The following is a 24,955-nucleotide window of genomic DNA, read 5'->3' as shown; positions in this document are numbered from 1 at the left end:
CCTCTCCTACCAATCTATTCAACCAAGCTCTCAAATGGCAGAGGTCTGTCATTTCCGTTGCATGCCCAATGTTTATCAGTGTTGCTGGGGAATGCACAGATGTGCTCCCCCTGCCTCCAGTGTGGACTAGAGTCCAGCTAAAAGGTACACAAATAATTTTAGAGCAGAGAAAAGCCCACTTTCCAGAAGTCTGTCTTGACGAGGAGTGATCCTATTGAGATGGTAGGGGGCTGGGATTGGTATTGCTATACTCCGAGAGAATGTACCCCTTATACCATAGATCTCAATGTGATTCTTAGCAAGATACACCAATTATTTGTATCCATGAATGTTGTTTCCTCCCAACCCTTACTCATTTGTGCTTCTGCACCATAATATTACATGGGGAATGAAGCATCACACATATAGAAAGTAGATGATTCTTTTCTGATTTGAGTGATTTTACTTCAAATTGACATCTGCAAAACCTTTCGTTTTGGGCAATACACATGTATGACATACATAGATTGATTATTTACATCCATATCACATTAAACATAATGTAGGCACAACATACACAATTCAACGTGATAAGGTTACATTAATGAAACACAAATGATTACAATCTCGTAAAAGAGAGTCCGGTATTTTTAAACATTTAAAGTTATTTATTCCTTTTAGCTGGGGACATGTTCTGGCCCTCAAAAGGAATGTGGGGTTCAAAACATACCCAATGGCCCTATTTGGTGGTCAGAGAATGCTCAGTAGGTCATAGAGGCTACATTCCTCTAATTGCCTTTAGGTAAGTAGTACTTTAATTATTTTAATTTTAAGTGGCGAACTCCTGACCATTGCCTAGTGGACGCCGACATGTTCAATCTTTGTGTCGGGCCTGTCGGTTTTAGGTGAACGTCTTCCTCAGGGGAGAAACCATGGACGGGGGGACACTGTGTAAAAATAAAAATAAAAAGGCAGATGTATAATTGTGTCAAGGAGCTTAGATTAATTTTTGTTATTAAGAAAGCCTATTTACAAGTACCCCTTTATTTCATAGTTGCCAGAAGGTATGCTTGAAATATAGTGGGCCATTGGGTATCTTTTGAACTCCGCATGAAAACACTCATGGGTATTCTTCTCTAACTCGGTAGGGCACATGCATATGTACCTGCCCTGCCATTCACCTACCAATTGCTTCACCCCTTAAGACTTATTCCAGGGGTGCCCTAGTGGTAGTGAAAGGTCCTCTCAGGATTGTCCAGTGGTTTAGAAAGGCTAAACTGAACATAAGTGTGATTACGCACACATAACCCTGCAATGGCAGGCTTGAAACATGTTTCAAAACATCAGGTATGCGCCACTTCCTAACATGTGTAGGAAGGGCTCACGCACTTTCACACTGCATTTACAGTGGGAAAGTGCCATAGAGCCCTAATGGCACTAAAAGAGAATCAGCAAAACCCATGAGGAAAAAAAGCAAAAGGTGTAGGGAAACACAACCTAAAGCAAGTCAGGTCTAACAACCCTTTTATATTATTTAAGTGTTATCTAAGTAAAGTACATAATAGGGGGGGTCAATTGGGTATATATAAATATATATCCACTCCAACTCCAATTCCTTTATTTCAGAACGGGACACTGACACCGGACCTGGATCAGAGGATCAGTTTTGTATTTATTATATTTTTAGCTGTTATGCGTTTTGGCACTTCCTGTCTTGCTCACACAACACAGCGTTAACATTTCTCCACAATTAAAAATGTAGGGTTTAACGTCACATGATGCATAGTTGCAGTAGATATGGTAAACAGACTTAACAACGTCAAAGATGCCTGACCTTTGAGACATAACAATCCGTTGAATACACACAATTCATCGGGGGCATAAAAAATGACAAAGGTAACCATTTACACTAAAATCCTAATGTATCACACAAGTACAGAGTCAGTTTTAAAAAAAACAAAAATGATATTGTCCCTTATATTATCTCCTATTAATACGAGAATTTTGCAATCTGCTTATTCATTCTCTCCACTCAGCAGGCAATTCACACAATTTCTTGCAAAGAGTTAAAATCATTACGTGCTCAAATTTGCCTATTCTGTTTCCTATATTTGCCAACAGATGCCAAGATCAAATTACCGCAATAGACTTTACACGCTGTATTTCATATAGATTAACATGAAATCTGTGGATTTAGACCATGATGACGGCAGGTATTAAAATTGTGGCCATATTTAAAATCCATCATTTCGTTTGCTGCTCCAGCACATTATAACTAATACACTCTAATTTTTTTTCGTGCAAAAAACATTGAAAGTGCAAGTGCTTACATACTCTGTACTGCATCTAAAACCATCAATAGTTTTAAAATCAGAAAGTTACAAGCACTAAAAGTATGTTGATTATTGTTAGACCAGGTATTTCTTGGCTTGGTTACCCCTGACCTTTTGCCTCTACCTCCTCTATTTGATGCTGTGATGGAATTTGTTTTGCTGGCTTAGATGCTTTGGGCATTTTGCCACTGCTGATTAGTGTCAAAGTGCAAGTGTCCCCTGTATAAAGTGTTATGGTAATTGGTTGTCCATAATTGGTATGCTTGTCTTACTAGTAAAGTGCACTATGTGTGCCAGGGCTGGTAATGCAAATGCTACTAGTGGGCCTGCAGCACTAATTGTGCCACCCACATAAGTAGCCCTAAAAAGAGATCTCAGGCCTGCCAATGCAGTGCCCGGGCGCAGTTTGTTAACTACCTTGTTGTCCTGAGAAGTGTGCCCACATGCCAGGCCTTCCCTTCCCTTTTTATACACATTAGACACCCCTATAGTAGGCCCAAGTTACCCCCCATGGGCAGGGTGCAGTGTATGTGAAAGGTAGGACATGTACTGAGGTGTGTACCATGTCCTGACAGCAAAATACTGCCAAATTCGTGTTTCACTGTTGCAAGGCCATCTTGCCCATAGTAGAGAATGGGGAATGCTGTGTCACATGTATCCAGCATATCTTCTCATAGGCATACGATGGAGAGATGGAGTTTAGTGTGCCTGAACTCAGAATTTTATAACACATCTTTTTGTGAAGATGTTTTTTAAATTCTGTGCTTAGAAACCATGTTTTTAGAAGTGGCTGGTTTCTTGTCTTAAACCATCTTGTGTGCCTCTGCCTGTTTGTGTATTGACCTTCTGGGTTTGGATATGACAGGGTCTGGGGAGTGTCCTGACACCAGAGAGGGTTGAGTGAGACAGCAACAGGCTGGCCTGCATTTGATGTGAGGGGGGAGGAGTAGCCCCCCTGGATGTGAAGAGGGCTGTGTTGCTGCTACAAAAGGATGGCTCCACCTCCTGCTGAGCGTCTGGGGCCCAGACCTACACTATCAAAGGAAGAAGGTGTGCACTGGCAGAAAGACACCCAGGTTTGGTTTGGACAGGGGTCAGAACACCCTGAACACGAAGACTTCAAAGGCATTTAGGGGTATAAATATGAGAGCTGAAACCCCTGAACTAAAGACTGAAATCCAGATTGAAAAAGGATAGAACCTACTTTGTGATCAAGAGGAACCTCTGCCAAAGAAGAGCAGCTGAAGAGAAGGACTGTCCTTGCTGTGTGTTCTGGGGCTGGCCTGCAGTTTGCTGATTTGATTAAGGAGAGGACAAGGGACTTTGCTGTGTGCTGTGTCCCCCTGGTTGTGAGGACTTTGCTGTGTGCTGGGTCCTGAAGTAGCGTGTCTCCAAAGGCCCGAGGAGAGCTGGTCCCCTGTTGTGGAAACTCAGGAACATAAAAGTTTCCAACCATGTGTCAGCAACGCTTAGTGCGTGTTTGTTTTACACACCTGAGACTGCCGTGTGGTCCGCGGTACTGTTTACGAGGTGCCCCGTGATCGCATTGCCCCCTCAGCGTGAAACATCATCTACGCTGCTGTATTGCTGTTTGTGGCCCGAGCGGTCATCGTAACTGAGGCTGTGAGTGAGGATCACCACCGCCGTCCCGAGCCGCAACGTGCTACAGGATTTATGGAAAACGGCTGTGTGATCCGTGGTACTGTTTACAAGGTGCCCCGTGATTGCATTGCCCCCGCAGCGTGAAACATCGTCACGCTGCTGTACTGCTGTTTGTGGCCCGAGCCGTCATCGTAACTGTGAGTAAGGATCACCGCTGCCAGCCTGAGCCGCAACGTGCTAAATGATTTCTTGAAGCTAAGAAAGCTGCAAGGTGAAAGGGATAGTGATCGTTGTTCACCGAGAGGAATCTGCCCAAGATCATCAACAAAGGAGAAGCCAGCGCCGTAACCCCTCCGGTTACAGCGTCGCCTAACACCGGAGCTGCAACGTCATCGGGCCGTCCAGCAGGACATCCGACGAGCAGGGAGAGAGAGAGAGCAAGGCAAACTTATTTTACTACTACTAAATGCCTTCTGTGAATACCAAAAGTAGTAAGTTTAACCAAAAATAGTAAGTTTAACCAAAAGTAGTAAGTGCAGGATTTTGTCTCAGATTAGTTCTGTGAATCGGGCCCCCAGTATTCCAGAAGCGTAATGGATCACTCATGAGAAAAAGAAAAAACGCTGATGGAGGTCAGATGGAAAAAAGAAGATAGAGGCACGGACATTCAGTTAACTTATCAACTTCATTGAAAACTCAACAGAAGTAGATTCTTTTGCTTCAAGCTGCCTGAGTTGCATCACAAGTATGTAGATTGTCTTGTGGCATATGGAGATCAGAAGGAGGTCCACAAAGTTCACTTCAAGGAAAAGGTTCTTGTCTAGTTTCCACAGGGCCAAGTACAGAATGATGAAAAGCATGTTGTGCTTATTTTCGACCAAGGCATGAAGCAAATGCTGAAATATGCTTTTACAGATTATGAAGGAGATTAAGCCATATTGGCAAAAGCTGCTACTATCATTCAAGAAGGCATCTTGGCATATGATAGATTTCACTTCGATGCTACCTTCCCACCAAATTGTCAATAATAACATAGTACTAACAACATTGAAAATGCTTGTTTCAATGTTGTTGAATGGGTCTGCCATCAACAGCCAAGACTTGCACAGATCACAGGAAACTCTTACTAACTCCCACACAATCATGTTCAACTGCAAGAAGACAAAATCTGTTGTACAATCTCACCTTTCTTTGTCATTTGAACCACTACTTCCGTTGTACATAGAGCTGAATGTGCACACCCTGACACTGTCAAGAAAATTGATAACTTAACTGCACAGTTTGGGTATTAGCATCAGTTACCACTGCGTTCCTCTGGTGGAGAATCAGCTAGCGACTGATGTTTCCCAGAAAGCGAGTAGTGTGGCCATCTAAGCTTTGAACTGGGATTTTCACAGTTGGTGCAATAGACAATCTTGGTTACAACCCTTCAAGCACCACTGCCAAGAGTTCTTTCCATGGCACAGGGATCAGCATCTTTTAGACACTATCAATCTCAATCCCAGGACAGACCAGAGAAGCTGTCACTCCACTGTAGAGGCTGAGAGAAAGAATTTATCTTTGCCTACCTCTTCATCATTGTATCAGAAGTAGAGCAGAAATAATCTACAGTTGAGCTGTCAAAAATCAACATGCCAAAGGTAGTTGTGGGAGATATGTGGAAGCAATGAAGCATGAGAAACTGTGGATTGAATCATCTCTCCAACTGATTGAGAAGAAGAAGCTAGCAAAGGGAGACAGTCGGCTACCGTCAGCCTCCCATGCTTCCCATCAGACAGAGCCATTGTTGAATGAAGAGCCTGCTCTTTCACAGCTTCTGCCTCTCTGTTATAAGAAGGCAGCTCCAGTGGCCATGATCAAGCATGGCATGGATGCTGTTCAGCAGAGTTTCTCAATTCTATGCAGATCCCAATTGTTGCAGTGGATGCTTCTCTGTTTGCACTGGTAAAGTATATACAGTGGAAATGGCCCAAGCTGCACAACTTCTAATGTGATGCCGACAACAAACATGAGTTGTACACGTTCCTGGCTGAGAAGATCAAGAATAGTGAAGTCCCCCCTTGCAAGGAAGTAGTGACAACATATGAAGACAACATTCTGGGCAGAGGCAGTAACCTATCTATGCCAGCCTGTAACCACGAAGAGGCAGATACAAGACTGGTCTTCATGTATAGCATACCATGCAACAAGGCTATGTGTCTTGTTTGGTCCGCACTGTGGACACCAATGTCATAGTGATTCTACCAGGAAAGTTTCACCAGCTACAAGACTGTTTCCTAAGGCCAATATCTGGGTAGCATTCTGCATAGGAAGGAACTTTTCCTACATCCACCTTAATGTCATTGCTCAGACCTTGGGAAAGGAGAATTCCACAGTCGTGCTGGTGTTTCACAGCTTCACTGGGTGTGAAAGTGTCTCAGCATTCCTTGGAAAAGGGAAGAAATCAGGATGAATGGCCTGGAAATCTTATCCAGAAGTTACAGCAGCCTTCATCGACATTGCCAAAAATCCATTCATAACAGTGTACATTCAGAGTGATAGCTTCCAAATTCTTGAACGCTTCACTGTATTCATAATCAAGCCCGCAGAGAAATGTTCAGTAGGCAAAACAAGACACTGGAAACCGCCCTACCAACACAGTCTGCTCTTCTTGAACATACAAGGCGTGCTGTTTACCAAGCAGGGATCTGGTCCCGTTTGATATACCTCAGCAGGAGCTACCCACTCCGGAGGGAAGAGGATGGAAAATTAACAGAGACAGGCAGTGCTAGACCTCATTGTGGACAGCACTTCCAGTGGCATCTCAGGCATGTGGTGTACTTGTCAAGTACGGCTGCAGAGCACCTTCTGATTGCACAGGCAAGTGTGCTTGCAAGAAGGTACTGTGGACCCGCACTGAACTTTGCAATCGCATCAGACCCTGAGCTTACAAAAGGATATTCTTAGGAAAATGTATTAAAAACAGAACATATCTGATTTCAAAGTGCTGTTGTTACATTTGATTTTTCAAAAAAAGTTCATTTAACACAGTAGAAATCCATTAAATGAGTTCTATATATGAGGTCTTGTTTTACTTTTCTTTCATGTCCTCTTTTGAAGTGAATAACAGAAGTATTAATGTTTACCTTGTTCCTCTGTGCTTGTTGTGGAGCCCCATTTCTGAAAAATACCACATGACAGGATGCATAGGCACTGATGGCATGGATCCTACCAAAAACTATTAGCATTTAATCAAACAAAATTCCACACACAATTTGGTGCTTTTATCAAATCTGTCCCCTTGATCGTGTTAAGGGACCTCACTGTTAGAAATGACATTGGAGTTTCCTATCTTTGTCTCTCTCTCTCTTTCCCTACGTCTCTCACCATCTCACTCTTCCTCCATCTCTCTATCTCTCTCTCTCTCTCTCTCTCCCTCTCTCTATGGATTTCAAAAAACAATTTTTTCAGTGTATGTAGCAAAGGCAATATGATGAAATCATGCCACATACTTTTTTTTCAAAATCATTGTGGGGAAACGATCAACATATTTTTGTTGGAGAAGGAGTGTTAATTCCCAGTCTTCAAAATCTGCCACTTTCTAGTATGAATACAAAACACCCAAAACTGCCAAAAATAGAGCAATTTGATAGTGACCTCAGGAAAGTCTTCACTTCTTTGTATTATCAAACAATATCCTAGATGTTGCTATTCTTTGCAGTTCCACAAACATTTACATTTCTTTTAGCAATACTTTGTGCCGAGTTTGGTAACTTCATAAATTGTCTCATTCTGAAACATTAAGAAACAACAGAAATTCTTTCAGTAGATATAATGGCTATCATAAATGTGGTTGGCTAGTTAAAAAAAATCAAGAAGGCCTGTTGTGCCAGAAGAATGCTGCCATTAGAAGTAGAAGTAGTGTGCATGCAATAAACATAACGTCCAATTGTGCCTGCTCTGTAAGAGGATAACACTAAACACTTCTCAACCCTGCGCCACGCATGTGTTCTTCCGGGAATACACGGACAAGGTCTCTGCAAAACAGATGTTGTGTCCAAGGCTGGCTCCAGTGACCAATGCTACCTCATGTTCCTTACCTAGGTTTGCCAAGTTGCACTTTTTTATCTCAACAGTTACCTAAACCATTTTCAAGTCATATCGGGCGATGCAGTTTTTCCTTGTCATTGATGTAGTGAAAGAACATATCACATGTGATTTTACCATTACATTCCTAAATTGTGCAACCATGAATACGAACAGATATTCAGTGTCTGCACACACTGCAGATGTGTATAATGCAGATGGAGATGCTTAAAATTGAGAAATAATCAATCAGAGCAAGGTTAGCCTTGTATTGAAGGTAATCTACTTACATTGTTTTCCCAAGTCACTTCATGATCATGAGTCATACGTTTAGCATGCAACCAGAATATTTGAAAATATCTGTAAAGTTTAGTTTGTAACAAATGTTTTAGTTACCATCGGTCTTAAAAAATCTGTCATACTGTAACCTCCATCCATACACGCCAGTACCTTAAGGACAGGGGCACTAGCTTCAAGTACACAATGTCATCAATTTGAGTCAGAACAAAAAAATAAAAGATAGTGATCCACATAGTTAACGGGGTTAAAAGAAGAATTTGTCTAATATTTATATTCTCTCTTTGCAAACAAGGTAATGCTTTCAGAAGAAAAACATTTTATGGGCCTCTTTATTTTGTGTTCTCCATCCAAAGTCTTTCAAGGTTTTCAGTGGGCACTGCTGCACCACCCGGGCCCCTCGTTCTATCACCACGTATTGCAGTGCTTTGAAAGAGGCAAAATTCTTTGGAAACATATTTTGGGATCTATACTGCAGTGGCCAATTAAGGCAGTGTGGTAGCTATGCAAGCCTCAGTATTATGCTGTAACTAACCAGAAGACAAGGATTCTTACCACTGTCACCAAACAGGTATATGCTCTCACAGTATGAGGTTGATACAGCGGTTCGCCACCAACCGATACTCGACTACCATATACTCACCTTGGACCATAAAACACACAAGTGGTAAAAGCTGCTGGGGGGTCGGTTTAAGTTTTGTGATTTTCCACAGTGCTCAAGGGTAATTATTTAATACTCCTAACTAACCTTTCACTGATCAAAAAGTTCTTTCCTCTGGTCAATGGACCATTAGTTGAACTAGTTGATGGTGAAAATTAAGATAAAACTTACTGCCCTTTTATTCAATGCAAATAACCACAGACTGAGGAAAGTTTTAAATCTTTATCTACAATTAATGCATGTGAACCTTTCCAAAATACAGTGCAGTCACCATCACTCATAGGAGAGAAAATTCAATCCATGAACACCAAGCATACTCTTCAGACTCGTACAATAATCAATGTTCAGAAAGGGGGAGGACAGAGAGAAAAGGACATCAACAAATAACAGAAAATATAATTATCAAGGATGGTGTGAAAGACCAACTCCCTGGCCAAAGGGTTGGTGAGGGTCCCCCATGATATGACAGGACTTCAGGGCAGGATTGACCTCTCTAAAATACCGACGACTGCGTCACACTCCTCTCTGACACTCTCTTCCTCCTCGAGATTCTTCCGCAATCGTCTAATCTAACCCAATTAATTAAAGTTCTGCCTCAAGTTCTGCATTCGATTCTTCCTCAGCATCTCACAGCATCTCACCCAACGACAGCATCTCCATCAATCTCTCTTCATCAGCTCTGACTAACTAAGGCTATCTTAATTATACCTTTCGTTCTTCATGTTCCACCCAATTAATGTTTCAATATCGTAAAAATATGAAATCTGATTGGTCAGGCAACGGGGAAGCTCAATCACACCATGCTTACATGTCATTAAAATCTGTTCAACTATTGTTAGCAAACCCATTCCCTTAATTTTTATTCAGAAATTTAGTTCTCATACATTTCTAAGTTTACTTTGAAACATTTTATTAACTTTCTGAATACGAGTCTTCTTCGTTGAACACTTCACCATCCGTTCCCAAGTTTGTAACACTCAATTTTGGCTTCCGCTCAATTGCTCAGTCATGACCTTCATGGCTTCCCTCAATGAGCATGCGCAGGCATCTAGTCATTTCATTCAATCCAGTTATACGAGAGGCTCAAATATACACAAGTGATAAAGTCAAAAGACAGATGTTACTTTCACAAATAAATTGGTTGCACTGTATACCACCCACCTCTACTCTAATCCAGTTTATTTATTTATGTCTTTTGCCGCATTAGCATTAGTAAAAACCGGTGGGAGCGGAGGCAAGATGGTGGTTTGATCCGAACCGCTAGCAGCAACGTACCTGAGCTTCAGAAACCCGTTTGGGTCACCAGGATTTCTACCGCGATTACGGCGGGTTTTTCATCAATGGGTTAATTTCTCACTATGGAAGAATTTCCTCGTTCTCCACTGCACAAGCTATTGCTCCGTAACGTTTTAATAAAAAAAAACGTACTTAAGCTTCAGTAAACGGATCGTCTCCACAATAACAAATAATTCAAAAGCGCTATGGTAATTGAGCCCCTGAAAGACTCTTCAATCTGCGTGTTCTGCGCTGCAGGGGCACAAGAGAGTTCTTTGGTTACCTGCCTCAAACACGCCGTTTTCAAATCCCTCTGTGCCGCTTTACCTTCAAACACGCTCTGGGCTCACCTCGTCTCCTGCGCACCAGCTCGACCGGTGACTGTTCAGGAATTCTCTCTCACCTGTTGCTTGCCTGCTCCAGCCCAGCCAGAATCGGCAACGTGTGGGAAAACATTGCAAGACTCGTGCTTGGCTAATTTTGAACAGGAACGTTCCGATATGCCCCCAAAAACGGCTTCAGCGGTTTCTTCGGCTGCTGCCCGTGCAAGGCTCGCTAAGGCAGCCCGGACAGTCAGGGAAGAATCGGAACGGATTAGAAAAGAAGGAGCTGGATCTGAATGTGCCTCTGCTTCAACTGGGCGGCGCAAGGGCAAAACAAAGAATCCTTTACCTTCGGAGGGATCCCCAAGACACGAGGCTCTTGCTGCCAGAAGGAAACTGACCCCCCTAACTCAGCCTTCTCCAGGTCGATCAGTATTTGAATTATTGAGGCGCAAAAAAGGAACTTGTAACATGAATCAATCAACTACAATTACACCCAGCGGGAATGAGCTTTTGAATGACATTTTGCCTCCTCAACAGTTAACGACAGCTCAGCTTTCCATCTTACCACCACAACCGATCACACAAACTGTGAGTACTGGCTCTGCTTCTGTGACTGTGACGAGCGTGGCTAATACTGCTAGGAATGAATCGGGGGGTTCCTCTAACTCTCTAAGCTTAGAACCGATCGAGCAAAATGATCAAAATGTTGTGGAGCTCTGTATGTCTTTTTCAGGTGAAAGTGCCAACATCTTGGGGGGTGAGCTTTTAGATGAGCCAGTCACACAAGATAAGGGCCATGTCTTGACTCGCCCGGAGGATATCAATGACTCTATGCCAATCCTAACCTCAATGAATTCCAACATGAGCACTGTACTAATTAATCCCAGCTTGCTAAATGTAGCTCTAGAACCCTCCCTACCCCCTGCTATCCCTAAATTTGAGACACTAGATACCGTAGTACAAGAAGCACGCATAACTACAGACGGGGATAAAGAACCTTCTGAATTTTACTCATTTTCTGACGAAGCAGGGGTTAAGATTGAAACGGATGGCCATCTAGAACCTGATTCTGAATCAGACCCCGAGCTTTCTTCTGATTTAGAGGAGGGACAGGAATCAGAATATATCTGTAGTTCTTCTGAAGGCACCAATGAAGATCACTCTAAAACTAATACTGTCCTCACAAAACCAGGGGCAAGTTCCAGACCGTTACTTAGACGCACAGAGGGTGACCGTCCTCCACCGAAGCTGTCTCTCTCCCCTGCTCATGACTCTCATCATCCTGATTCTTACGAGTTCTCTTCGACGGCAGCAGTGGAGACTATTTTGCAAGCGATTGCAGCCCATAGAGAAGAGACCACCCTTGAAAGTAAAAAATCTAGAACTGCACTACGTAAGGTCCAGGGGGTCGTCAGAAAGCTTACTAAGACCTGCACTGCATTTGGAGAGAGAGTAACTGTGATTGAGTCAAGAGTGCTCTCTAACGAGAACGAGGTGATGGTTAACACTGAAAAAATCAAACTACAAGACGCTGAACTATCAGATATGAAATGGAAGCTCGAGGATTTCGAGAATCGACAACGCCGTAGCAATCTACGTATTTTGGGAGTTCCCGAAAAAATCGAGGGCGAGAACATCCGGGCATTTGTAGTGCAGTTGTTTAGAGACACAATGCCGGAACTTAAGGATTGGAACTTAGACTTGGAGATACAACGCGCACATCGAGTCCCTTTTAAAATACCTTCTAAACCTGGTGTCTACCCGCGTGCCGTCTTAGTTTATGTTGGGAATTTTTTGTTGCGGCAGATTATTGCAGAGAAAGCTAGACCTGATCGCAAACTGAAGTTTAAAGATTGCTCTTTTTTCACTAGGCCTGATTTCTGTCACGCAACTGTAGAGCGAAGATGGCGATTACGCTCATTGATCAAGCTATTTCAAGATAAAGGAGTTCAAGCCTATCTGAACAATCCTGCTAAATTAAAAGTTGTACATGCTGGACAGACTGTCTTTTTTACCTCGGAGATTAAGGCCAAAGCTTACCTAGATGGGATTCAGTAAATAGACTAATGCATTGCAACTGTAAGGCCTCCATCTCTTTTGAGCTGCTAGTCTCTTATGTCATAATAGGCTTGCTTCCTTTCTAGGTGATCCTGTCTGGATTCTACATATTATGTTAATTTTTAAGTGGTAGCTCAGGTATCGCTCTGCTCTTCATCACCCAGACTCTGGCTGAGTCTGAATGCCTCTTGTTTTTGGGGGGGGGTCGTGGTGGGAGGGTTGGGTAAGGGGGGTGCATTAAAAACAAAAAAAAATGAACCAGGCCAGATAAAAGGATGCACAGTTTCTATGAACTATTGTAAAATAAATTCTAAACAGAAGAAGAAGATGCCAAGATATGGTCTCTATAATCAAATATGCACAGGTATTACACGTCATCAAACACACAGTCTTGACAATGGGTAAGCTTACGGTCCAAACATTGAATGTAGGGGGGCTATTGACTACCAATAAACGCTTTCTTTTGGCTGAACTAGTCCGCTTAAACCCTGTCGATGTCTTATGTCTCCAGGAGACGCATATACCCTGGGACAAAAGATCTTTGTTGAGATTAAGAGGTTATAATGTATTAACAAACTCAACACAAACTTCGAATATAAGGGGTGTAGCGATTCTGGCAAAACCTCATCTTGGGATAGCAGTTCGGCATATGTCAGATCCGCATGGCAGGTGGGCGGTGGCTAAAATGGCCTCGGGAATTTCAATTTGCACTATCTACGGTTCTAATCAAGACAACCCAGCTGTTCTTGACTTTCTAGAAACAGAGCTCCCAACTTGGCAAGGCCCACTTATCATCTGTGGGGATCTCAACACATCTCTTAAAGTACAACCTGATGTAACTCTATTTCAGCAGAGATATACAGGTCGTAAACCCAAGGTTTTTAAAGCACTTGTCAGACTGACCAGTAGTTTAGGGCTAGTTAATTTTTGGAATTATTCTAATAAAGACGATCCTGGGTATACTTATTTTTCGCACCCCCATCAAAAACACGTCAGGATTGATTATTTCTTCGTATCACATGAATTTCTAGCATACTCTTCAATTAGCAAATACCCAAAGATCATTTCGGATCATAATTCCCTTATTTTTCTAACAAATATACCCGATCCCACCAGTCAACGCAGATCCTGGACATTTGACCGTAAGCTGCTGGCTAATATCCAATATATCTCTCATATAAAACTTTGGACTACGCAATTTTTCGAGGCCAATCGATTTAGCGCATCGAGGAATGCAGTATGGGATAGCTTTAAAGCCTCCCTTAGAGGTGAAACCATTAGTTTTCAGAATCATGCCAGAAAGCTGCTACTTAAAGATCTTAATTTTAAGATGCAAGCTCTAGAGATTGCTGAGCAACAACACATCGTACAAATATCAAGAGGTTATGATGCAAAACAGGAGATGTATCAGGTCATAGCCCTAAAAACAGACCTCAACCACAATCTTAGTCAGAATGCGGCCCAAACGTATAGAGTACACAGAAAGGACGTTTATGAGAGCGGAGAAAAAGTTGGCAGACAATTAGCACTTCGTACTCGACAGAAGACCACTTCTAAAAATATTACTTCTATTCAGGACAGCGGACAGGTATATACCCAAACTGATGATATTGCCAAACAATTCCAATTATATTATCAGAAGCTATATTCTGAAGATGCTATTTATACTGAAAGTGACTCCGCTACTTATCTACATAACTTACTTAATTTCCCAAATGCTGAAAAACGTCTTGATGATGTTTCTCGTGAGGTACTGGGTTTTTAAGAACCGGCACAGAACCGGTAACCCAGCGGTGCCAGGGAATCAACACCCAGAGACCTCGGGTTCTTCCTGATCCAGACCTACAGAAACTCAGAGTCTTCTAGGTGAAGTCAAAGATTAGTTTATTGGCTGCAACCAAGGTAACAAGTGTCCTAGAAGTACAATACGGGTATATTCTCAGGAGACTGCACACTTTTACAAAGTCAGGCTTCTCTTCTTATACACAATTTTGGGCTCCAGGCAAAACATTCTTGGTTGTAAAGTAAATCGTTAACATACTTTTAGTACAAAGAGAAAGCAGAGTCATGATGACATGTCCATATTTCACTTCGTGCTGCCTACAACAAATCATTTGGCAAGGCCCAACATTTCATCAGATATCACTGTACCCCTAATAAAAACGGGCACCTCCCCACCATGAAGTAAGTGAAGCAAAAGAGTGGAGATAGATGTGAGCGAGATATGGCAGGTGTGCGCGCTGAAATGGTTTTATGGTTTGTTGAGCCTAGATGCTATCTTGCTCGGCCACTGGGAGGGAACTGACCTAACGAGTTCGGCCTGGGGCAATGGTTCCAACTTGTACAGGTCATGGAAAAGTCGATTAAGGAGTATGTGTCCTTGTGGAATCAAATTCAACTGGATTAAGGCCTATGTAAAGGGCAACACATTAACGGAAGCCAAGGGTTCAGAATGTAAATGACGATTTCGAGGTGAAATCGTCACTCGAATATGCTGAAAATATATGTACATGATGTACTCGTCATTCTCGGTCTTTTGATACCAAATTCGTCATGTTTCGACGAAGTTTTAATTCTCGAGTTCAGAATGATTATACGAATCCAGATTTTCAGAACCTCAATCCCTCCTTTTGCCCTTACATAGGCAATTAATCTATCCTCATGTTAGTCTGAGTCCAGATCTATATTCCTAAAGTCATTGAGATGTTGCTGTAACATCATTCTAGTACTTAGTTCATCTCTTGACACAGGCTTCCTTACACATGATGTAACACAGAGGCCACATATTGCAGGAGGACACTGTATGCACAGACAGAACAGGAAAAGAATGGCTAAGACCATCCCAATGACCATCAGAATTTTCCATCTCCAGGCAGATATCAGTTCCCAGAACCATCCCATTAACAACCAATCTCCTTTATCCACATGAATAGATTCGGAAATCTTATGTAGTTTGGAGATGGCCCTGTACACGGTTGGAGCATTATCTGGGATGAAAATGCAACAACTAGATTGGATCAATTTGCATACCCCACCTCGGTGTGCAAGTATAACATCCAAAGCAACCCGGTTCTGAAGGGTCATAAGTCGATCCTACTGGAGCTCAGCAGTCAAGTTACTAAGGGCACCAGCAGTTTCATTCACGGTGGACTCAACTACCCTTGTTAATTGCCTTATGTTTCTGCTGTTAGCCATGGATCCCCAGAACGGCAGAAAACCCTTTGCAAAGTCCCCAAATTCTTGACCTGCAGTGTCTTCTTTACTCAAAACACCTCTAACTACCCTTGTCCGGTGGTAATCCGCCGCTGCTGTGTAGGTGGGAGGCAACAGGAATGAAACAAAACATGAGCCCGAGAAGTCAGGGGGCAACCATGTGTAGGCTCTATCATGGCAGATGAAATAAGTACCCTTAGCAGCTAAAAACGCAGGGGAAGTCTGAGATCCAAAAACATACGTTTCTGTACAGATACTCTTCCCTAGCTGAGCTCTGGTATTCTTGCCAATACCTTGCAGACACAGGTGACCCTGATGGGGTACGATCCAGATAGGGGAGGATCTTTTGGCTTGCTGTTTCTCACTTAAAGTAGTGCCATATCCGGTCACGTTCCAACCTACATATGCAAGTATTTCATCATCCGGAGTATCTTCATAAGAAGTTACTTCCTTGATCATGTCAACTATACCTTTTACTAGGGCGCTAGTCTTGAGGTTGTCTTTTACAGAACGTAGGGGTTGGATTTCTCGTGCATATATGAACATTGTCCTATATGCCCATACTGAACCATTGTGACTAAATGGCAGGACCAAATAGGGGATACCTCTATCCGTTGTGTGAGGCATGAGGCCGCACACCCAACAGTTAGTTGTGTTCATTACAAGTTGGTGTTGGTGTAATAACTGAACAAAGGAGTTATTAATGAACTCTAATCTCCTATTTGATTCGTGGTCAGGCAGAGGGTGGAAAGAATGAGAGGAAACAGTAGGAGAAGGTATGGGTGATGCAGTGGGCGTAAATGTTACATGGAAAGAGAATAAAACATAACTTATCAAAAAGATCATTACGCTGGATAGCATAAAAATACACAATATTATAAAACTTTTCTTTGTCATCGTGTTACACAGTCTCTGCTTAAAGTTCATTTGTTTGGCAGGTCTCTCCACATCAGGAAACTCCATCCTCTCTAAAGTGCTGCCCGCGGTGGGAGGTTGATTCTGCTAAAGGATGCTTCCGTCAGTCTAGGGCAACTCCCTTGGACTGACCAGAACTACCGACCTAACGTCGTCAGCTGCACCCAAAAGACTTTTAATCAACCGCGGCCCTAGCAGCGGAACCCGGATGGCGGTTCGAAAAACAAAAATAAGCAAGTTACCTAGATGGGAGATCTGCACTTTCAAAAATAGTACTTGGGAGAAAAAAAGGATATTTTATTTGTCCATAGGTCTTGGTCTCAAATCATAAAAAGGAATCACTTTTATTAGTCTGTTTTTCTCGGTCGCAAATTGTAGCGTCTTTTTCCTGGTACTGTCTGGTCCTGAAACAGCAGTTCAGGCTCCAAAGAGTTCAATTGTTCTGATGGTGGCACAGTCTCTTGAAAAATGTTCTCGCTTCCACATTCAGGGTTAGTTTCTTTTACACGGTCATCGATGACAGGTATGACACGTGGCACAGTTGTAAGGTCTGAGTCAGTGACACCTTTCTGGACCCACTGGTCATGTGGCGGAGGTGAAGGGATCTTTTTGCAGTGGACCCCGTGGATCCAGTTGGCCTTCCCCTCCACTCGAATAGCTGACCTCGTGGAAAGAAGGACGAGGTGCGGCCCAGTCCACCTGGGCTGGTCGTTCTTTGTCCTCTGAAAGTTTTTCACGAGAATCCAGGATCCAGGGACAATGGAGTGACCTGGAGTCTCAGAGACCGGAGGCAGGGTGTTGTGGACCTGTTGATGCAAAACACGCAATTTAGCCGTCAATTCATACAAGTAATCAAGCAAAATAGGGTGTTGCAGCTCGCTGAACTTCGTGGGCCTAGGCACTCCCCATATGTTGGCTGGCCGGCCAAAGACAATTTCGTAAGGGCTGAGTTTCACTCGCGAATGCACAGTCATTCTGGTGGATAGGAGTGCTAAGGGTAGAGCGTCAGGCCATTTAAGACCTGTGCTCGCTTGGATTTTGGCCAATTTAAGTTTTAAAGTGCCATTGTAACATTCTACTAATCCAGCTGATTACTGGAACTGGAACTTCTGCCTAATGCCTAGCCCTTCACACACTCTTTTCATCACACGACCCACAAATTCACTTCCGTTGTCAGACCAGACCATTCTAGGCATTCCAAACCTGGGGAAGTACTCTTTCACCAGGGCTTTGGCTGTGGACAAGGCAGTATTGTCTTTTAGGGGATAGGCTTCTACCCATCTTGAGAAGGCACAAACAACAACGAGCACATATTTTAAGTTGTTGCACCTCTCCATGTGTATGAAATCTAGCTGCAAAACCTCGAACGGATACGTAGGAGGTGCAAAATGACCAGCTGGAGTTGGGGTTCCCCTACCAGGATTGTGTTTCAGACATACCATGCAATTCTTGACAACATTCTCTGCACACTTGGGAATCCCTGAATTCTTCCACACTGGGGCCAACAACTCGCAAATCCCTTTCACGCTGATATGAGCCATTCCATGAGCCATTGTAACCACTGCAAGCACATATGCATCGGGCAACAACCATCTCTGATGCTCTGCCAATTCAACCCAACAACCATTTGCATCCATTCTCCCTGTACTCTCTCTCCACGTGCTCAACTCTTTCTCTGTGGCCTCAGCTTGGATGGACTTCACACTTTCTATCGTGTCCTCACATATTCCAACATCGCCAGTCCATCTTTCAGGGCCTGCAACATACATTCGGCTCATCACATTCTTTGCAGTTTCTTTAGCGGTCTCATCAGCAAATGCATTTCCACGACCCACATCATCAGTCACCTTCTTGTGAGCACTACATTTCACAATCGCCATTTGCAGAGGCAAGGTCAGTGATTCAAGAAGCTCATTCACCAACTAACCATGCTGAATCTTAGCTCCATGCAAAGTCAGGAATCCACGTTCTCTCCACAATCGTCCAAAGCTGTGAGCCACTCCAAACGCATACTGACTATCAGTGTAGACAGTCACTCTCATTCCTTTAGACAATACACATGCTCTCGTCAGTGCGACTAATTCTGCGGCTTGAGCTGAACCATGTGGTATTTGTGCAGTTTCAACAACTGTGTGCAAAGTCGTGACAGCATATGCTGCAGTCACGTTACCATTTGGGAGTTTAAAGCACGAACCATCCACCCATAATGTACCATCACATTCAGCAAGAGGAGTGTCAAATAAATCCACTCTCCCTTTTGTCTCTTCCTCTGTTGTGAGGAAACAATCGTGCTGTTCTAAAGCATCTGATTCCTCTGCAATTGGTAACAACGTGGCTAGATTTAAGGTGCTGCACCTTTTTATATGCACATGGCTCGCTAGCAGCGTTAATTCGTAACTGGACAGTCGAGCACTAGTTAAGTGCTGTGTCTTGGTCCTATTTAACAATGTGTCTACTGCATGCGGGACCATCACGATTAGTGTATTATTCATTACTAGACCTGCAGACTGTCGAATAGAAACAGCTGCTGCTGCTGTGGCCCTTAAACAACTTGGCAATGCTTTAGCTACCGGACCCAAAGTTGACGAAAAATAGGCGCATGGCCGCTGTCTACCTCCGAATAACTGAGTCAACACAGACAATGCACAGCCCTCCTTCTCGTGGACATACAATGTGAAAGGCTTACTGTAGTTGGGGGTACCTAACACAGGAGCCGAACATAATGCTATGCGTAATTCGAGAAAACTTTTCTGACACTCTTCAGACCAAGGAATGGGATTGGGTGTATTTTTACACGTTAATGCCACCAAGGGTTTGGCCAATAACGAAAAATTTGGAATCCACTGTCTACAGTACAATGTAATGCCCAAGAAAGCACGCACTTCTCTCTGTGTTCTTGGCACACTCAATTTCGCTATTGCCTGAATTCTTTCTGGGGTCAGTTTCCTTCCCTCCTTCGATAAGAGGTGACCTAAGTAGGTCACTTCTTGTCGGCAATATTGAAGCTTGGAAAGTGACACCTTGTGATGCAGATCACACAGATGACGCAAAAATGTCAATGTGGCCTTTTTACAAATTTTCTCAGTGTCTGCAGCAATGAGCAAATCGTCCACATACTGTACAAGAGTGGCACCTTTAGGCAAAACAATCGTGTCAAGCTGTTTTTTCAGAGCTTGACTGTATATTGAGGGGCTTTCACAGTAGCCTTGAGGAGCGCGTTTAAAGCGGAAGCTTCGACCTCCTAAACTGAAGGAAAAAATATCCCTGCTCTCCTCAGCAATTGGGATGCTGAAGAAAGCATTCTTTAGGTCAATCACCGAAAACCATGAAGCAGAATCTGGAATCATAGTCAATAATGTGGTAATGTCGGGGACAACTGGGAATTGTGGCACAACTATCTTATTTACTTCTCGAAGATCAATCACGAATCTGTACACAGGTGGCTGAGAAGGGTCAGTTCGTTTTAAAACAGGCAGAACAGGACTATTTCCTCGTGTTTCCTCAATCACATCCTTTTCAATCAATTCGTAAACAATCGCTAGTAAAGCTTTTTCACCCTCATTAGATATTTTGTATTGGGGAATTCGTGGCATTTTGACATTGGCCTTCAATGTTACAACATATGGTGGAATTTCTAAAAGACCTACATCATTAGGACCAGTGGCCCAAAGAATATCTGGGAGAAGTGACAATTCTGCTGGAAGTGCATCTCTCGACAAATACATGGCAGAAACCACTTTCTTACCTAAAGTAAGTTGTACTCCTGAAGGAGAACAGTACAAAGTCGCATACAATCTTTTTAACAAATCTAATCCTAGCAAATTTTCACCACAACCTGTTGTCAGAATAAGGGGTGCTTCGAATTCACAAGGACCAACAGAAAGAGATAAAGGGTCAGAAATTGGATTTCTAACTGGGGCGCCAGAAAAACCTACAGAAACGTTCATTTCGCCAGACAAAGGTGCGCCAGGGAGTTTGGAGTGCATAATAGAACTCTTTGTAGCACCAGTATCCAACAGAAAAGGTTCTGACACACCTGATGTAATCACCTCAACGTAAGGTCCACTCTGATCTACTGGAACTGAAACAACTCCCTCTCTTTGTCTATGGCTGTCCTAGCAATCATTATTCTCCCACTGCTCATCTTCTGTGTAATAATCATCAACGTAGTATTGAGCTGTCCTGTCAGATACGTTATTTTGCTGATCAAACCTGTTCATAGAGTTTTGTGGTGGAAGGGGACGTGTGTCCTGAGGGGCGTTTCCACGCCCTCTACCTCTAGGTGCTTGCTGACTGCCACGACCTCTAACACCAGGAACTCCATTTGCACGTTGTAATACAATAGGACAATTATACTTGTAATGACCCTCTTGTTTGCAATATAAACACTGGTTGGGGCCTACAGATACACGGGGCTGAGTATACTCGAATCTTTGCGAGTTTCTCTGATACTGTTGAGGCTGCTGAAAAGTATTTTGGTAGTGCTTCTGACCATTATTATTATAATTACCACCACCACGTGGCGGATATGCTTGCTGTAGCAAAACCTTCGTTTTTAGTTCTCTAGTTTTCTTTTCCACTTTATCTTTCCCATCTTTGTCCCTATTCTCGTAATATTGTGCGGTAGCCAATATCTGGGCTGAAGATGAGACTGCCCACGAGCTTTCTGAATCTTTTAATTTTTTACACAATTCTGGAAGAAGATTGTGCACGAATTTATCGACAAACAATCTCTGACCACCTTCTGTGGTCATATCTTGACCGCTGTGGTCAACGAATGTTTCTTCAAATCTGGTGAAGAAATCTGAAACAGTTTCTTCTTTCTTTTGCTTGCATGCAGACAACTTATCCCAATTTACACGTATTGCAGGCATTATCGTTTTCATGTAATCTACTATTTTACCAGGGAGTTCTGCTATCAAAGGCTCAGGCTTGGCACCACCAACTTGTCGGGCATCTGCAGCAGTAATATTAGCCCATGTGTCACCTAATTCCTGGTCATGATCTATATGGCGAATTTTACCCCATAAAGGCTGTGGAACAACATTCCCAAATAACATATCGATATCGGCTAAATTCATTATACATGACCCAGCAGTTTGTGACAACTCTTTATAGTACCCTGCAGGATTTTTACGTGGATCTGGTAACGTTTGTTTGAGTGCTAAAACTTCAGCTCGCTTCCATGGGACATGTACCCATACACGCTGAAAGTGTGGCAGAATAGGTGGGACAGCAGTCGTGTCACCCTCTCTCCATTGTGGGGGAACTTCTCTCATAGGGTATTGTCGCGCCTTTTTCCTACTGGATGTATTAGATTCAGATGGTGACCCAGAACTGCTTCCCTTACTCCGATATGATAACAACATTTCAACTGCTTTCTCCACATCTGGACCTACGATCATACCCTCTCCGAACCTAAACCGTACACGACACATCTCTCGTGGGATGCATTCCTGATCATTGTCTTCTAAATCCTCGCAAAGAAAAACACACATCTGTTCGAAAACATATCTCTGTGTCGCTGCTTCCCATTGATGGAAGACTTCCATGACAGACTGTATATCATATTTTGCAGTGTCCATGACCCATTTCCGTGCTAAACTATTCAGTGAATCTCTCTCTTGATAATCGGGTAGTTGACTTCGCAACTGCCTCCTTCCCATGTTAGGGGTCGTGGTAGGCGACCCGAAAAGAGGTAAAAGAAGGTTAGTAACAGTGCTGGCCATTTTCTGCCGAATGGAAGGTGAAACTGAAGGACAAACAGATGGAAAAACGGGGTGAGATAAAGCAGAGGTAGAGATAGCAGAAGAGGTATCAGGGGAAATAGAGGGGGCACTAGGCAAAATCGTAGAGGGAGCATTAGGAGACGTAAAAAGTACAGTAGGCAAAATCGTAGAAAACACAGGTGAAACAGAGGTGGTCGGTGGGCCTGGAGGAGGCTGCACCGAAGAAGTAGGAGCCAGCTGAATAACAGCTGGTGGGTGCTGTGGAGGAGCAGGAGGCGTAGTTTGCGCAACTAAAGGTTGCGGCGGTGCTGTGGCATTTTGCGCATAGGGGGGTGGTGAATTTAGCAAATGTGACATTAATGGGTCTTTTTCACGCTCTTTTGCTGCCTCTTGCTGAAGAGACGGCAAAACTGGATAACACTTATCTATTGCCAGTTTACGTTGCCTGTGAAACTGCTCATTCATCTGCTCTTCTTCATTATCTTTAAACTGCACAGCAGCTTGCATTACTGAAAGTCCCCCTTCTCTCTTATTTTTCTTAGCTAATTTATTTTCTTTCTATTTGGCTTCTTTACGCCATAAGCGGAAAGAGTCAAACATCGCCGGCCGGGCTTTCTTTTTAAATAGTTTAACTTCAAGGTTGTCTAAGATTTCAGAATCAAAGCTACCATATTGGGGCCATTTTAGAACACCATCTTTCCTGGTGTATTTAATCCATACTTCGTTGTAGGTGATGGGGCCTACCCCATGTTTCACGTAAAGCTCGTAAGTCGGAGTTCCAACTGGAGGAACCGGACACAAGTCCTCCAATCGGGAGTCCCTATTATTACCACCAAGACAAAACAAATTCCCAAGTCTAAGACTAGGCATCTTCGCTCTCTAGTCTAGTTCCAAACTTCAAAGGATTATCGATTACGATATTTCTCGTGAATACACGAGTCCTTCGGTTTTGGTGCTTGCAAGTACCAATACAAAACTTTGTATCCAAAAGATACCCAAAACTAAGTCCAACTAAGGACTGGGAGACGCTCCACTTATACTTAACTGAAATATCGATGACGTCACCAGAAGACTCGTCTCAGTGTTTCCCTCTACCAAACTTCAAGGGTCCAAATCAGGGCGATAGCCAGGGCAGCAGTCCTTGTAGCCGTCGGGAAGCGGGGAACCTCGCAGCAAAGACCTTCGGACCACGTCGACATGCAGGGGTCGATGAGGTGGTTGGCCGTCCTCCGGAATTTCCACACGAAGCTCCTCACGATCTTCTGGCTGACTGGTACCACTGGAATCGCCCCAAACGTTGGGCGCCAACTGAGGTACTGGGTTTTTAAGAACCGGCACAGAACCGGTAACCCAGCGGTGCCAGGGAATCAACACCCAGAGACCTCGGGTTCTTCCTGATCCAGACCTACAGAAACTCAGAGTCTTCTAGGTGAAGTCAAAGATTAGTTTATTGGCTGCAACCAAGGTAACAAGTGTCCTAGAAGTACAATACGGGTATATTCTCAGGAGACTGCACACTTTTACAAAGTCAGGCTTCTCTTCTTATACACAATTTTGGGCTCCAGGCAAAACATTCTTGGTTGTAAAGTAAATTGTTAACATACTTTTAGTACAAAGAGAAAGCAGAGTCATGATGACATGTCCATATTTCACTTCGTGCTGCCTACAACAAATCATTTGGCAAGGCCCAACATTTCATCAGATATCACTGTACCCCTAATAAAAACGGGCACCTCCCCACCATGAAGTAAGTGAAGCAAAAGAGTGGAGATAGATGTGAGCGAGATATGGCAGGTGTGCGCGCTGAAATGGTTTTATGGTTTGTTGAGCCTAGATGCTATCTTGCTCGGCCACTGGGAGGGAACTGACCTAACGAGTTCGGCCTGGGGCAATGGTTCCAACTTGTACAGGTCATGGAAAAGTCGATTAAGGAGTATGTGTCCTTGTGGAATCAAATTCAACTGGATTAAGGCCTATGTAAAGGGCAACAAATTAACGGAAGCCAAGGGTTCAGAATGTAAATGACGATTTCGAGTTGAAATCGTCACTCGAATATGCTGAAAATATATGTACATGATGTACTCGTCATTCTCGGTCTTTTGATACCAAATTCGTCATGTTTCGACGAAGTTTTAATTCTCGAGTTCAGAATGATTATACGAATCCAGATTTTCAGAACCTCAAACGTAGAGACCTTGAAAAAGAAATCACAATAGAAGAGGTGTTCACTGCCCTATCGCTTATGGCTTCCGGCAAGGCCGCAGGCCCTGATAAAATTCCTATGGATTTATATAAAATACTGTCTCACCAGCTAGGGCCGTTTCTCCATGATCTATTTTTAGGTATTCAATACAACGGGATACCTCCCGAATCCTGGAACGAAGCTAAGATTGTCGTCTTTCCAAAGAAAGGCAAACCTACGGAACTAGTTACTTCTTACCGTCCAATTTCATTAATTAATTCGGACTCCAAATTATACGCTAAGGTGATGGCTGTCAGGCT

Source organism: Lissotriton helveticus, chromosome 9, assembly GCF_964261635.1.
Source record: "Lissotriton helveticus chromosome 9, aLisHel1.1, whole genome shotgun sequence".
Taxonomy (NCBI): domain Eukaryota; kingdom Metazoa; phylum Chordata; class Amphibia; order Caudata; family Salamandridae; genus Lissotriton; species Lissotriton helveticus.
Note: the sequence above shows the minus strand (reverse complement) of the source record.